Below are 11122 nucleotides of genomic sequence, written 5' to 3'. Positions count from 1 at the left end.
AGCCACTTGGCCCCCCATTCTTTAGGTGCTGCCCCGAAGACCTTACTTGGTCCCTCTCTGAGGATTGGGGCCAGGCAAGGCTGCCCCTGGGCTCTGCAAGAGACAGAGCTACTGACGTGATTTGCTCGGTGGAGCAGCAAAGGGATCTCTCGGGGCAGATGAAGCATGGTTCAGAGCTGTGGAGTAGCAGCAGGGACTAGGGTGACCAGGTGTCTGGTTTTCGACCGGAACACCCAGTCGAAAAAGGGAACCTGGCGGCTCCAGTCAGCACCCAGTGAACAGTCAGTGCTTGGGGTGGGGGCAGCGTGCAGAGCCCCGTGGTTCCCCACCTAGGAGCCAGATCTGCTGGCTGCTTCCGGGATGCAGCGCGGTGCCAGGACAGGTAAGGACTAGCCTGCCTTAGCACTGCAGCACCGCCAACCAAACTTTTAACGGCCCAGTCAGCAGTGCTGACCGGAGCCGCCAGAGTCCCATTTCAACCAGGTGTCCTGGTGGAAAACCGAACACTTGGTCACCCTAGTAGAAGAGGCAATACTGTCCTTTTCAAAGTCCTCTGGAGTCTTCCAGAAGGACCTATTGCTCTCTCCCTCAGCACCCATGCGGTACTCCCCTCCTGCTGCAGCATCTGCTGCAGCATTGCCTCCTGGTGGTAAGGACACTGCTGACGATGTCTTGGAGTGTCCACGCAATAACTTCAGCCACCATGTCACTCAGACTGGTTTTCAAGAGGGGTATGCCTGCCTGCGCCTCCCTGTTCCCTGAGAGGAAGGAAGCCATGCTGCTTTTGGATCAGGGATCTAGATATGTTGCCACTGAGTTTTGATCCTTCTCTCTGATAGCTTGGAGTTGATTTCCCAGAATTGCAGACAGCATGACTTCCACTAGAGGTTCCTTGGTCCTGTCACGCTGTATCTTGTGGTTTGGGTTCCTCTCCAGGCGGTACAGCAAGAAAATTCCATTTGCTTCTTTGGTCTTGATAGTGCAGTCTTGCCACACACAGATCCATTCAGAAAGCTGCTGCCAAGATCATTTTCCTACTTCATCTTTTTGACCCTCTCTTTACATCCCTCCTCTTGCTCCTTTCTCTGTCAAACTTGTCTTTATTTTCAAGGTTCTTCACAGCCAATCTGCACTCTATCTATCATCTCTCATAGACTATCATGAAGTTAATGCCTGCTGTCAGCTAGTGATGCCAGCCTTCATCACCCACTTTAACTTCCAAACAAGCATTTTTATGCTTTCTCACATGTCACCCTCACAAATGGGAGGAACTCCCTGTAAATAGCTGCAAAGCCACCTACTGTACTCCTTCAAATCCGTCCTTTAAAACTCTCCTTACTGTGACAGCTAGAAAAAACTTGGAAACAGGCTGCTGAGACCACTGTCTATCGAGATGACCAGTATTGCCTCACTGCTTCCTTGTACTCTACCATCTATCTGTTTCTAGCCATCATCTCTTGTCTTGAAGAATCATAGGACAGGAAGGGACTTGGAGGTCATCTAGTCCACTCCCCTGCACTCATGGCAGGACTAAGTATTATCTAGACCATCCCTCATAAGTGTTTGTCTAACCTGCTCTTAAAAATCTCCAATGATGGAGATTCCACAACCTCCCGAAGCAATTTATTTCAGTGCTTAATCACCCTAACAGTTAGGTTTCAGAGTAGCAGCCATGTTAGTCTGTATTTGCAAAAAGAAAAGGGGTACTTGTGGCACCTTAGACTAACAAATTTATCTGAGCATAAGCTTTCGTGAGCTACAGCTCACTTCATCAGATGCTCAAATAAATTTGTTAGTCTCTAAGGTGCCACAAGTACTCCTTTTCTTTTTCCTAACAGTTAGGAAGTTTTTCCTAATGTCCAACCTAAACCTCCCTTGTTGCAGTTTAAGCCCATTGCCTCTCATCCTATCCTCAGAGGTTAAGAACAACAATTTTTCTCCCTTTTCCTTGTCGTCACCCTGTTCTTATTATGCCTCTGGCGTTTAGGGCAGTGACGAAGCTCCTCCACTCTTGTCTGTTTCTGGCAAGTCTTTCAGTGGTTCCCCAGCTGTGCCCCAAAATTTTCAGCTAGGCTTCCACAGCTCTTCGACATGTTGTTTTCGGGCAGCCTCATTTTCACTTGCCTTCAGGTGTCCATCTTATTGCTACTTTGGTGATGGAATCAGTTTCCAGCTGAAGCACATGACCGATCCATATCCAACGCCTCCTGGCAATGATGGTGCTCAGATCCTCTGGCTGCACTGTGTCAATAAACCTTGGTTTGAGATTATTCTGGGCCAAAAGATACAGAGGATTTTTCTGAGGCAGGTTGTATGGAATGAAGTTAGGTCATGATGGGTGGTTGGGAGTAGGGGTGGAGCACTGCCAGCAGCCAGAAGTAACCAGCAGCCAGTGTCCTCCCTGTGACAGAGCCATATCCTCTTCCCCCCCGTGGTGTAACAGCAGTTCTCTGTAGCTGGATAGCATCCTCAGCCTTGGATGTCTTCATGTAGCGGAGCAATGACTTACTGGTGCGGCGCCTCCTGCTGGTCGTTTGGGAATTAGCTTGTCCAGCACTCAGAGCGCCTCCTAGTGGCCAGTGTCTTCCCTGCCTCAGGCCCCAGTGTCCCTCCTGGACCCCGGTGCCCTTTACCTTGGGGTTCTGCCCCAGCAGTACCCCCACATTCTGGGTGTCCCCTCCCAGGGGAACCCCCAGCTCTCTAGGCCCACCTTGCCTCAGTGGCCACTGCCAGTCGTCATCTAGTCCCCTCTCACTGGGGCAAACTGCAGTCGGTAATGGTCACTCATCAGCAAGGGGGTTGGACCAGCTGCCTCTGCCTATCCCTGGGCTACACCTCTGCAGCCCCAGTACCTCTTTAGGCCATGCACAAGGCCTTAGCCTGGGGAGTTGCCAGACTGGAGCTCCTCTTGCCCTTCCCCAGCACTGCTCTGCTTCAGGTACCCTATTCCCAGGCAGTGAGCATATCAGCTTAGAAGCATATCAGTTTAGGAAAAAAAAAAGTACAGTATATGATTTGTGTGCCCCTGTTCAACTATCCTAATACTATGCCATTAGTTATAGTGATCGGTATCAGATATCCCTCATGTGTTTCTAAGATGCAATCACTGGGGTTACTAAGCACTCAGTCAAATCAAAGCCAGTTTCTTCAGACCTGGTGCTGGTCAAAACTCAGAATTTCCATTTTGTGGGAAATTGACATTTCAAAATTTGTTCTCTCTGAATTGGCATGAAAATAAATATTTTTAAAATTTCCCCTGAAATATATTTGTTTTGAAAATTTAGTTTCAGAAAAAATTCTTTTTTTTTCATATTTATGACATGTAACTGGTACTAGTACATGATATGGCATATATCCTACTGCTACTCACATGTCTTGAAATAATGTAAAATAATAAAAGCAATATACAAACAGATTTTCAAAAGGAAAGTTTCATTTTTATATGAAATATCTTTTTTTCCTAAATGAATTTTTTTGGATATCTGGCCAAGCTATTTAGAATGAAGAATATTGCTCAGGAATTGAGCCTTTTTTTAGGTTAATAACTTATTTGCAAACTGATACTGCTTTGTACAATGTACACATTTATAACTATTCCTGAACCATTTGGCTGGATAACTTTTTTGGCCTATGGATTCTTGACAAAACCATCTGATATAATTATTTAGTATTCACAAGGTCCTGTTGTTACAGTTCAGGGTTAGCTGTACATGTGACCTCTCTTTCAGTCTCTCCATGGGTATCTCTTTCAAGTGACAGGCCTAAACTTGCACTTCTCTCAGAGTGAATCCCACAATTCACTGCATCTTTAAATTGGACCATCAGGCTACAGCACTCTGTTTCCCACCCCTATTACCTTTGCCCCTGCTATAGACTTATCTCCAGGACAGTGACCAGATTGACAGTGCAGTGACAGAAAACAGCTTGTTCAAAACAAAGTATTTATATATCCACAGGAATATAACAAGCAGAGAGAAAGTTAAAACAACAAAAGCATATGGTCTAATCTAAATTTCGTATTTGCTTCATGCTGTTAGATAGGCCCAATTTAGCCTTTGTACCTCCCCAGAATGACTATAGTGATATGGCTGTACTGGCAAGCCCTTTCTAGTATATACAGAGCCCCAGTTACCTTTCAGCCAGCAAGACCAACCTCACAGAGATACATATACATTATTAAATTAAAGGAGGCCATGTCAATACTAGGAGTGCTTTGCTGGTATAAGAGTATCAGTATACTATACTGGCAAAGAGCTCCTAGTGTGGATGTGGTATACTGGCAAAGCTGCACTTTGTAGCAGTATAGCAAAACTACCACCCATGAATGAAACAAGTTATACTGGTAAAAATACAACTTTTCTGGCATAGCTATATCTACACAATAGGGGCTTTTGCCAATACAACTATGCCCATCAGAGATCACACCTCCTCATACCCCTGACTGACAAGTAGCTAGCAGAAGTCTGTAGTTTAGACCTGGAATAGATAGCTACCCAGACTACAGTGCCATGGTAGGGGGGTTTAGTTTCAGAGCACTCTGGTGCAGCTGACTGGAAATACTACAGCAACTTTAATAAATTAATCCTGACCAAATCCTTATGTTAAGGTAGCTTTTGCCCATAACTGAACAGCAAAACAGACAGGAAACAACAAGTTAATAGTTGCATGGAACAGCCACACATGCTTTTAATTTTTTGCTACATTATATACATTAAAGTGGACATCAGTTACTGCACAGTCAGGTCAGGGGAGTCACATATAGAACTGCATGCTATTGTGTGTCTTTTAGTGGGAAAGAACTTTTTTGCTTTCTTATTTCCTCTTAGACTGGCAACAAAGGTGGACCCACTTCAAAACTGAACCTATCCACCTCCTCCCCCAGATGTCTTCTCCTGTGTTACAGCACAGCAGTAAGAGAGCCTTCTGAATGGGTAACATTCATACAACTTTAATTATTGCTTCAGCCTCATAAATCAATGCAGAATTAAAATTCATGATGATTCTAGGGTACAAGTACAAACAATTTGTTCGGTAAACTTGTCCCTAATTGGCATTCTGAAAATTTCCTGTTAATCAAGTCTCTTGGGCTTAGTTTAGCAGTGTAGTTCTCTCTATGAATGTTAGTGCTTTGAGCATGCATGTGTGCATGCTGATTTCAATGGTCTTTATTACTTCACAAACCTTGCCCTGACATTAATTTGTGATGAATTTTTAACAGCCTTCTGTAGTCCTGCCTTTGGTCTTCTAGATGCTTCAATGCCAGAAGAAAGCAATGAGAGGAAGTATGTGTTAAAGAATTACAATAAATATACACTTCACAAAGACTTTCTAGTGGCTGAATGTGCTGTATTGAGACAGAGATTTGAGACTCCTCAGAGAGGTAATTTCCAGTGGGACTTGACTTTAAATGGTCACTGAAGGAGTGCAGTAAAGAAGATGGGATCCATGACTTGTGCCTTTTTGCATTCCAACACATGTCAACAAGAAAATATTGGGGCTTCTCCTGATCATGTGGTTGGCCCTGACCAGGACACTTATATTCCTTAGCACTGAATGATTCCTTTTCATATCTAATATGTCTCTGAGCAGTGTAAAGCTGAATCCTCTGGAGGCTGATGCTGTCAGGTTTCTTGAGCCAGGTCTGGAAAGTGCCTGAAAAAGTCAATAAATCAGACTGAGCAACTTTGTGAGCCCTTCAGAGCCCCTTCCCCATGTATATGAAATGAGGGATCCCTTTTGTGACATTGACATCCCACCTCTTGGGATCCTCTGTGAGACAGCAAATGGCTATTGAAGAAGAGAAGAGAAAGTCTTGGGAGGGAGGTGAGAAAGGGGTTAACCAAAATGATACGCCAGCTTTATCAGGCCCCTTTCCTGAGGTTTAACTTGAAATTTTGAGGGAAATAGAGAATAATGTCCAGACCTATAATGCACATATTTGGTGCTTTAATTGGGCCAATTTCACAAAGCTGAAAACAATTAGGAGCCAGATCAGCTGGGAGAATGAATTTTATCAGAAAAATGTACATGATAATTGGGAATAATTTAAGAACACTTTACTTGATGTCCCAAAAGCCACAATTGAGGAATAAGACTGTGCTGATTAAAAAATTGTAGAAAATTGATAAGGGAAACCAAGGGACAGAAGGAGAAATTTATGGCCAGCAGAGTTAAGGACAGTAGGAAGGAGTTTTTAAAAATATATTAAGAACAAAAGGACTCCTGACAATGGTATTGGTCCATTACTATGTGGAAATGGTAGACTTATCAATAATACTGCAGAAAAGACAGAAGTGTTGAATAAATTCTTTTCTGTATTTGGGGAAAAGAGAAATGAAGTCTCATCCTATGGTGATAACACTCTTTCCATTCCCCTACTATCTCTGGAGGATGTTAAACTACTACTAAAGTTAGACATTTAAAAATCAGCAGGTTCAGATAACTCACATACAAGAGTTTTAAAAAAGCTGTTTGTGGAGCTTGCTGGACCATTACAACACTGTAATTAAAAAACTAGAATGATAAAATTAACATACACAACCATTAAATGGATTAAAAGCTGGCTAACTAATAGGTCTCAAAATGCTACTTTTAATGGGGAAACATCATTGATTGGGTCAGCTTCCAGTGGGGTCCCTCAGGGTTTGGTTCCTGGCCCTACTTTATACAAATACATTTATCAATGCTCTGTAAAAAAAACCATAAAATCATCACTGATAAAGTTTTCAGATGACTCAAATTGAGGGAGTCGTATATCATGAACAGGACAGGTCCCTGATTCAAAGTGATCTAGATCGCTTGAAAAACTGGGCACAAGCAAGCAAATAATGTGTGTTTTAAGCTGGCTAAATATAAATGTTTACATTTAGGAACAAAGAATGTAAACCATACTTACAGGATGGAGCATTCTATCTTGAGAAGCAGTGACTCTCTGAAAAAGAATTGAGGGTCATGGTGGATAATCAGCTGAACATGAGCGCCCCATGTAATACCATGGCCAAAATGGCTAATGTGACCCTGTGATGCAGGGAGCCCTCAATGCCAACTGGCAGAGGACACATGTCATAAATATAAAGGGAAGGGTAAACCCCTTTAAAATCCCTCCTGGCCAGAGGAAAAAATCCTCTCACCTGTAAAGGGTTAAGAAGCTAAAGGTAACCTCGCTGGCACCTGACCAAAATGACCAATGAGGAGACAAGATACTTTCAAAAGCTGGGAGGAGGGAGAGAAACAAAGGGTCTGTGTCTGTCTGTATGCTGCTTTTGCCGGGGATAGAACAGGAATGGAGTCTTAGAACTTTTAGTAAGTAATCTAGCTCGGTATGTGTTAGATTATGATTTCTTTAAATGGCTGAGAAAGGAACTGTGCTGAATAGAATGACTATTCCTGTCTGTGTGTCTTTTTTGTAACTTAAGGTTTTGCCTAGAGGGATTCTCTGTGTTTTGAATCTAATTATCCTGTAAGGTATCTGCCATCCTGATTTTACAGAGGGGATTTCTTCACTTCTATTAAAAGTCTTCTTGTAAGAAAACTGAATGCTTTTTCATTGTTCTCAGATCCAAGGGTTTGGGTCTGTGGTCACCAATGAAATTGGTGAGGATTTTTACCAAACCTTCCCCAGGAAGTGGGGTGCAAGGGTTGGGAGGATTTTGCGGGGAAAGATGTGTCCAAACTACATTTCCCAGTAAACCCAGTTAGAGTTTGGTGGTGGCAGTGGAGATCCAGGGACAAAGGATAAAATTAATTTGTACCTTGGGGAAGTTTTAACCTAAGCTGGTGAAAGTAAGCTTAGGAGGTTTTCATGCAGGTCCCTACCTCTGTACCCTAGAGTTCAAAGTGGGAGAGGAACCTTGACAGGGGTAGACATCCAATCTGGAGATTGCACTGATCTTTCTGAAGTCTGTGTGAAACAGGAGAGTGCCATCTGGCTTTCATAGAATATCAGGGTTGGAAGGGACCTCAGGAGGTTATCTAGTCCAACCCCCTGCTCAAAGCAGGACCAATCCCCATTTTTTGCCCCAGATCCCTAAACGGCCCCCTCAGGGATTGAACTCACAACTCTGGGTTTAGTAGGCCAATGTTCAAACCACTGAGCTATCCCTTCCCCCTCATCCTTTGGGACTATATGACTGGGCTTCACCATTCACTGTGAGAGTCTTCAATGACCCCTGAGCTCTAACATCGCCTGGACTTCTTGCTTCGTGGCCTCTCACATTTTTTTTGGGGGGTGGCTGGAGGTTCTCCTTGACTAGCCACCCAGGTTTCATTTGGATATGGTGGTGCATGAAATGGGTCTGCCCTGGCTAGGAGGAGAACACCAAGTAGAAGGCTTTTATGATGCTTCGCCCTTTGTTCCAGGCGAAGGTGTTCCCTCCATCTGTATAGAGTCTCAGGGCAATGAGGTGAGCACTTGGGTCCCCAGTTCTGGGTCATAGGGATAAGGGGAAATAAATAAGCCTTTTCATTCCTTCCACAACTTTAGATCTGTCCTTGTTGGTCTGCCTAATTTCAAAGTTAACTGGCCTGATTTAGCATACCACTTCATAGAGTGCTTTCCAGTTGGCAAGTAACTTGGGAACAGGAGGAGTACTCAATCACCAGGCTTAAATAAGTACACATGCACCCCATTGTTGTAGGCTCACTCCTGGGTGCTTTGAATATTGAGGATTTTTTTTTTTGGCAAAGGGTCTCAAGCCTCTCCTCTAGCTTCAGCACATTTTGTATGATATTTTCTGTCCTAGGAGCCTGCCCTTCCCACATGTCTCAGACCAAGTTGAGAATTCTCCAGCGTCATCTCCCATACAAGAGTTAAAATGGGAAGAACCCAGCAGATGATTGAGGTGCCCCATGAATAGCATAAAATGGGAGAATGGGGGAAATCAACTGATCTCAGTGTTGGAGGTCCTGAGGCATAAACTTTTTAACATCCACTTCTGGGTCTGGTTGAATCATTCAACTAGACCATCTTTCTGTGGTTGATAGACCAATGTGTGTAAGGTCTTTATGTTTAGAAGATCACAGACCTCCTTTAGCAGCTGAGACAAAGTTAGTACCTTGATCTATGAGGATTTCCTTAGGTAACCCTTCTCAAGCAAAGACTTTCAGCAGTTCCGCAGCAATAGTCTTTGCATTGGTGGTGTGCCGTCGGATTGTCTCAGGATAGCAGATAGCATAATCGACTGTTACTAATATAGATTTGTCGACAACGGGGAGGGGGACCAGAGGGGCTTTAGTCCTCCCTCTTGATCCTACTAGTTAGCATTTGGGGCAGGAGAAGGAGAAATTTTTAACTTCCTGGTGTACTCCAGGCCAAAAAGAAGCCACCTAAAATCTGGGCCAGATTCTTCTCTTGTCCGAGGTGATCTGCAGAGGGGATACCATGTGCTAGGCACATGACTTCACACTGGTGATACCAGGGGATGAGGAGTTCCTACCAAACTTCCCCTGTCATCAGTCTTTCTGCAGATGGTACAGTTGCTCCCCCTGGAGCTCAAACTGGGGGTAGTGTACCACTCATTGAGGGTCTGTCACTTCCCCGTTACACACCAGCAATTGGTCACACGCCTGACTTAAGATTTTGTCTTCCCTCTGGTCCTTTACAAAGTCCATCTCTGTGGTCAGTATCTCCCCATCCGGTAGGGGATCAATATTTCCACATTGTTAGGAGGCCCTTCCAGCGGAGCTTCCTTTTGGCCAAATCCCCTGATTCCAGCATCCAGCTTCTTACCTATACCTGCCACCATCTTAGGCCATGGGGTCCCATCTCCCAGGTTTTCTCTGCTATTTCCTCTGGTGTCTCTGGCATTGATTTACCCCCTCAATACCTCAGAGAAATGCTCTCAAGCCTGACCCAAGATAATGTGGTAGGCTAGTGTTGAGGCCAAGGCCCTTCAAGGGACTTTGTGTTCTCCCCTACGGTCAACTGCACATATTAACTGGGATAGGGTTAAATGTCTCCATGAATACATTGCAGGAATATAGCCTCCCTGGGGATTTCAGGTGTGATTTCAGGACCAAGTCATCCCAGATTAGGTCTACCCATACCCAGAATCCACTAGGCATGTTACCGCAGTTCCATTTATCAGCACAGGTACCATTAATTTCACTGGAGTATGCTTACAGGCATGGCTTTCCGCCATCCGCACTTGTCCATACCCACACTCCATATAGGGGCATTCATGATACTGCTAACCCGGGCACCGACATGAAAAGCATACCTCTGTGGTTAGCCGAGGGGCTGCTGGCCAGGGCCCTGACATCTGGGGTCTGGGCCCATTTCCTGGCCTTCTGGTGGGGGAGTCCACAGGGGTCCCAAAAGCCTTTGTCCAGGCTAGGGTTGGAAAGGCTGGGGTTTCCTACTGGGTCCCAGTCCCAAGCTTGGAGGCCAGCTGGGCCCCTTAGAGGCTGGTGCTTCGGGAACCACCCTGTCTGCTCACTGGTTCCCTGTGTTGGGTTCCCTCTTGAGTCAAGGGGCCTCCATGGCTTCTGGCAGCTGCTCAGGTGAGGCAATTAGGGCTGCCTCTACTGCTAAATAATTCTCTATTAGTTGGACCACATCAACTAGGGATTCTGGCTGATGCTGAAGCATCCAGTCCCCACCCCCAGTCAGGAGTAAGTGAGCAAATTGGTCCACCAGAATGAGCTCAGCCACCGTGGCTCCCATCCATATCTCTGGCTACATGCACTGCCAGCACAGGTCCCTCAATCTCTGCACATCCACACTGGGCTGGGCACCCTGGGGGTATTCCTCTTCTGGGTCATCCTCAGGTCCCACCTTTCAATTTCATGGATGGGGCAGGGCCCTAGGCACAGGCTTAAAGCCCCAGGAGGAGAAGCCCTGGGGGAACCTATGGCTGAATCAAGGCCACAACCTCTTGGACCAATTGTTGCTTCTGCTGTTGTGCCCCTGAGTCCCAGACCATCTGTTGCTGCTGGACAGCCGTTTACTGCAGGAGTTGTTGCTGCTGCTGGACTGAGCTGCCTGCTGCTGCTGCTGGTTTTCCATCACCCACTTAAGCAGATGCTCTAGGTCCATCTTTTTTGACCTACCAAGGCCATATCTTCTAGTCTGGGGTTGTCTGACCATCTGGGTCTGTCAGTCCTCCCCTCTCTCCAGGGGTGG

The 11122-nt window shown here is 45.3% G+C and overlaps 1 long non-coding RNA gene across 1 annotated transcript in view; it reads right to left on the bottom strand.

Moving 5' to 3' along the window:
- Window positions 1–4782: 4782 nt before the first annotated feature.
- LOC141992809 (uncharacterized) overlaps window positions 4783–11122 on the bottom strand; it is a 29521-nt gene continuing 23181 nt past the window's right edge. Inside the window, exons 2-3 of the long non-coding RNA XR_012640658.1 lie at window positions 6896–6931; window positions 4783–5652 (exon numbers count right to left, since the gene is read on the bottom strand). This is a non-coding gene — a long non-coding RNA (uncharacterized LOC141992809). The remainder of the gene's footprint in view (window positions 5653–6895; window positions 6932–11122) is intronic.

Source organism: Natator depressus, chromosome 8 (genome assembly GCF_965152275.1).
Source record: "Natator depressus isolate rNatDep1 chromosome 8, rNatDep2.hap1, whole genome shotgun sequence".
NCBI classification, from domain to species: domain Eukaryota; kingdom Metazoa; phylum Chordata; order Testudines; family Cheloniidae; genus Natator; species Natator depressus.
This window is presented reverse-complemented; position numbering and strand designations above follow the sequence as displayed.